The sequence below is a fragment of the Chiloscyllium plagiosum genome, chromosome 3 (genome assembly GCF_004010195.1).
Source record: "Chiloscyllium plagiosum isolate BGI_BamShark_2017 chromosome 3, ASM401019v2, whole genome shotgun sequence".
NCBI classification, from domain to species: domain Eukaryota; kingdom Metazoa; phylum Chordata; class Chondrichthyes; order Orectolobiformes; family Hemiscylliidae; genus Chiloscyllium; species Chiloscyllium plagiosum.
In genome coordinates, this window is record NC_057712.1 from 124,957,099 (window position 1) to 124,961,900 (window position 4,802).

The window sequence follows — 4,802 nt, forward strand, 5'->3', positions numbered from 1 at the left end:
GGTCTGGCAGCATCTGTGGAGAAAAATCAGAGTTAAAGTTTTGGGTCAAGTGACTTTTCCTCAAAACTGACGATAGCTGAGAAAGTGTCGATTTGCGTGCAGAAAATAGGGTGGGCGGGCTGGGGAAAGGAGTAAACAATAGTTGGGGATAGAACACAAAGTGAGAGAGAAAAGAACAGCTAGACAGATGACAGAATGGATAATGATCTGGCTAGGAAGGTGAATAGTGATTAAAGAGTCAGTTAGTAATCAACAATGTGTTGTGAGCAATATCAGACTTTGTGTGTGGGGGTTGGGGTAACGACATGGGAGAGCTCAAGCCTTAAAGTTATGATCTGGCTAGGAAGGTGAATAGTGATTAAAGAATCAGTTAGTAATCAACAATGTGTTGTGAGCAATATCAGACTTTGTGTGTGGGGGTTGGGGTAAGGACATGGGAGAGCTCAAACCTTAAAGTTATTGAACTCGATATTAAATTCAGAAGGCTGCAGGGTCCCCAAAATGTTCTTTCAGCTTGCGCTGAGCTTCTCTGGAGCACTGTAGCAAGCCTGAGACAGAGATATTGGCCAGGGAACAGCGTGGTATGTTGAAGTGACAGACAACTGGAAGCTCAGGGTCTTTATTTGTGGACGGAACGAAGGTGTTTTGCAAAGCAATCACCCAGTCTATACTTTGTTTCCCCGATGTAGATGAGACCACACTGTGGTAGACTGGATTGTGTGAAGCTGAAAATGTGTTGCTGGAAAAGCGCAGCAGGTCAGGCAGCATCCAAGGAACAGGAGAATCGACGTTTCGGGTATAAGCCCTTCTTCAGGAATGAGGAAAGTGTGTCCCGGATTGTGTGAAGTGCAGGTAAAGTGCTGCTTCACCTGGAAGGTGTGTATGGGCCCTTGGATACAAGGAGGGAAGAAATAAGCAAACAAGTGTTACACCTTTTGGGGTTGCAGGGGAAGATTTCTTTGTTGGTGTCTATGTCCCACTTCTACACAGTTTCTGGAATTTACCTGTGGTGTTTTACTAATGTAACATTGCTTTTTTTTTTAATAGTGGGGCCTTGCTTGTGCTTGTGAGGCTTCCTTTCTCTTTAGCTCAGACACTGACTTGACATCTGCTGTCTGACAGGCTGTTTGTGTTGAGTTATCAAATGTGTCTTTAAGGTTTTTATGTCTTCTAAATTGATTCTGTTCCTCTCCTGAGATGAAGTTGTCTTTCTCTTCTGTGGAGAGTGTTTCAACATCAAATCCTCTTTTGACTGTAATAAATCTGACAAAGACTCATCAGAATTCCAATGTCAATTCTGTCACTTATAAATTCTTGCCAAACAGGAGACAAGAAATTGAAGCCTTTCATCTTGTACTAATCAGGACTGGGACACAAGAAACAGGAGTCCTTGAAAATCAAAGTGAAGCCCGAAAAATCATTGAAAATCTCATGAAAATCTCAAACATACCTCAAAATAAACGTTGATCCATGTCAGGTACCCAGTGTTGACATCACAAACTATCAAAATGAGATGGAGATTGCTTGAGCTATAATTAAATCATGCACAGTTAAAATTCTTCCTTTTGCTGCTTATCCAATAAAAAACTCATGTAAACACGAGGTATTCCCTGATATGAATTAGCCTGTGTAATACAAATGCCTTTACTCATTACTTTAGTGAATGCTACCAGCAGGGGTTTATTGCAGATTTGAATAATGAAGACAGCACCCTTCACATAAGGGCATACACTTGTTTATCACAATCCCAGAACTCTGTTTAATTACCTTGGAACATTTGGGGTTCCTTCGCTTCGGTTCATTTCCTACAATCCAAACATTCCCTTCTCATGTTTTGTCTCTCTGACCCAAAAGGACACCTTTTCAACAGTAATGGGGAATAAATGTTGGCCGAGCCAGGCAATGCCCACATCCCATGAGTGAATAAATAAAAAGCATGTGCACGAAACATAAGGGTCTCTTTCTTCATCACCTTCTCAACTCCGCGATAGAACGTTTCCAACAGCCTGCCAAAGGGTCAAGTTAGTTTCCTGGGAAATCTTGGCTGGACGAGGAATGTTTCCTTATACAAAAGAACTTCAGGATGAATAAAATAATAATGTGACTGAAAGTTAAAAAAAAACCAAACCGCAAAAATATAATCCCACATCAGTAGTTCAAATATTTACCATCAGACTGACGCAACTTTGTAATCAAATGTCAATACTGACAATGTACCCAGAACAGTCAGTGCTGTGATGTAACCTTGAAGTACATGTGCATGTGCCTTTTTATTTATTACCGTAATGGCTAAGACATTTCTTGCTTGCAAGCAGGACTCTTGTATCCTTGAATAGCTCAAACACAAGGTTTTCGACCAAGAGAATGGAGAATGGAGAAGCAAAACTATCCCTAGCTCATCTCATTACAGTGGACCATTAGTTAAGGCCACTGTCACTGCATACAATGTCCACCTCTTCTGATGAATTGGGCCTGCAGTTGGTACCCTCTGTCCGATGCTCTGCAGCCACTCGCCAAAGTTATCTGTCAAGGTTCCTTCAGAAAGTTGGCCTCATTAAGGCCTGTAAAGTGTGTTTATGCAGTTACCCCAGGCTGTCAATTCACCTTCGCACAGACTTGTCATGTTGACATTGACAGGACTGCAAAGGAACCTGATGCATCTTTTTTCCTCCATGATAAGGTTTATGGAAGGGCCACCTGGCTGCTGACAGGATCCATGAGGACGAGACCAGAGCTGGATACACAGTTACGGCAGAGCTGAGACACATTGTTCCTCCCAGAGGGCCCTGAGTCTGAGTGATTCCCTTCCCCAGACAGGAATGGAGGCAGGTCATTGAGTATTTCTAAGGCTCAGTTAAATAGATTCTTGATGCATCAAAGTGCAGAGTGGAGAGATAGGAAGGCAGAGGCCACAAACAGATCAGCGATAATGTATCAAATGGCAGAGCAGACTTGAAAGGTGAAAGGCCTATTCTTCAACCCAATTCATATGGTTGAATGTTCAATCTCACCCCATTGTACCTCCACCTGTCCTGGAGTCTTGCTGGTAAGAACATAAAACTGGAGCAGGAGTAGGCCATCGGCCCTTCATATCAGCTCGGATATTTAATGAGATTGTGAGTGATTTGTTACATCATCCCAATTTCCCACATGCTCTCTGTTCCCAAGTTCCCAAAATTTTATCAATCCCTATCTTGCCTGGACCCAATGACCAAGCATCCAAAGCACTGTTGACGCTCCTTCAGAGACAAAACACTGGAACTCCCTCTCCAATGACATTGTGGGTCCAACTGAAGCACATGGATTGAGTTGTTCCAGAAGGTAGCTCACCACAATCTTCTCACATGCCATTATGAACAAGTAACTAATGCTGATCCATCAATGTAAATAATAAAACATCTGGGGTACACAATTCTGGAGTTTAATCACACTTTTACTGAAATTTTATTTTTCCTTTTCATTCCAATCCAAAATGGCAAACTCATTATTCCCAGGAATACAGCTACCAAGTATTAAACTTAACAACACATCAGTGCAATTGAAGTGCCAAAGAGATGATTTATCTCGGCCTCCTCCAATAGTCTTCAGCATTACAGTTTTCAGCTACTTCTATTCAATCCATGTGATATCAAGAAACGATTGGAGACAGCAAAGTCTATGGGTCCTGACAACATTCTGAGGACGTGTGCTCTAGAACTTGCTGCTCCCCTAGCCAAGCTGTTCCAGTACAGTTACTACACTGATATCTACCTGACAATGTGGAAAATTGCCCAGGAAAGTCCTGTACATAAAAAAGAGGACAAATCCAACCCTGCCAATTACTGTCCATCAATCTACTCTCAATCATCAGTAAAGTGATGGAAGGTGTCATGAACAGTGCTATCAAGTAACACCTGCTCAGAAATCACCTGCTCAGTGACGCCCAGTTTGGGTTCCACCAGGGCCACTCAACTCCTGGCCTCATTACAACCTTGGTTCAACATGGACAAAAGAGCTGGATTCCAGAGGGGAGGTGAGAGTGACAGTTCTTGACATCAGTGGGGCAATTGCCCAAGCAAACCTGGATGCAAGTGAGGATGCAGATACTAGAGATTAGGATTGAGGGGACCTGTTCTGGAGTCATGAGTGCCGTGCTGGAAAAGTACAGCAGGTCAGGCAGCATCCGAGGAGCAGGGGGATCAACGTTTCAGGCAAAAGCCCTTCATCATGACTTTTGATGAAGGGCCTTTGCCCAAAATGTCAATTTTCCTCCTCCTTGGATGCTGCCTGACCTGCTGTGCTTTTCCAGCATCACACTCTCGAGTCCGGAACAGGTCCTTTTGACTCAAACAAACCTGGAATCAGTGAGTATCAGGGGGAAACCTCTCCACTATTTGGGGCCTAACCTGACACATAGGAAGATGGTCATAGTGTTGGAGGTCAGTCATCTCAGCTCCAGGACATCTCTACAGGGTAGTGTCCCAGGTCCAACTATCTTCAGCTTCCTCATCAATGATCTTCCCTCCATGATAAGGTCAGAAGTGGGATGTTCAGCGATGGTTACATAATGTTCAGCATTGTTCCCTCGGATACTGAAGCAGTCCATAGACAAATGCAATAAGATCTGGATAACATTCAGGCTTAGGCTGAGAAGTGGCAAATAAAATCTGAGCCACACAAGTGCCAGGCTATGACTGTCACCAATAATGAGGCGGCATGGGGGCTCAGTGGTTAGCATTGCTGCCACACAGTACCACGGACCCAGGTTTGATTCCAGCCTTGGGTGACTGTCTGCATGGAGTTTGCACATTCTACCCGTGTCT

General features: G+C 43.6%; 1 long non-coding RNA gene across 2 annotated transcripts in view; it reads right to left on the bottom strand.

Moving 5' to 3' along the window:
* Positions 1-2,129, bottom strand: part of LOC122548686 — an 8,126-nt gene extending 5,997 nt beyond the window's left edge. Inside the window, exons 1-3 of one of the 2 annotated variants that reach the window (XR_006311311.1) lie at positions 1,973-2,129; positions 1,451-1,529; positions 2-13 (exon numbers count right to left, since the gene is read on the bottom strand). This is a non-coding gene — a long non-coding RNA (uncharacterized LOC122548686). Of the gene's footprint in view, position 1; positions 14-1,450; positions 1,530-1,972 lie in introns of those variants that run through there. The other variant, XR_006311310.1, reaches the window with a different exon arrangement.
* Positions 2,130-4,802: the final 2,673 nt, after the last annotated feature.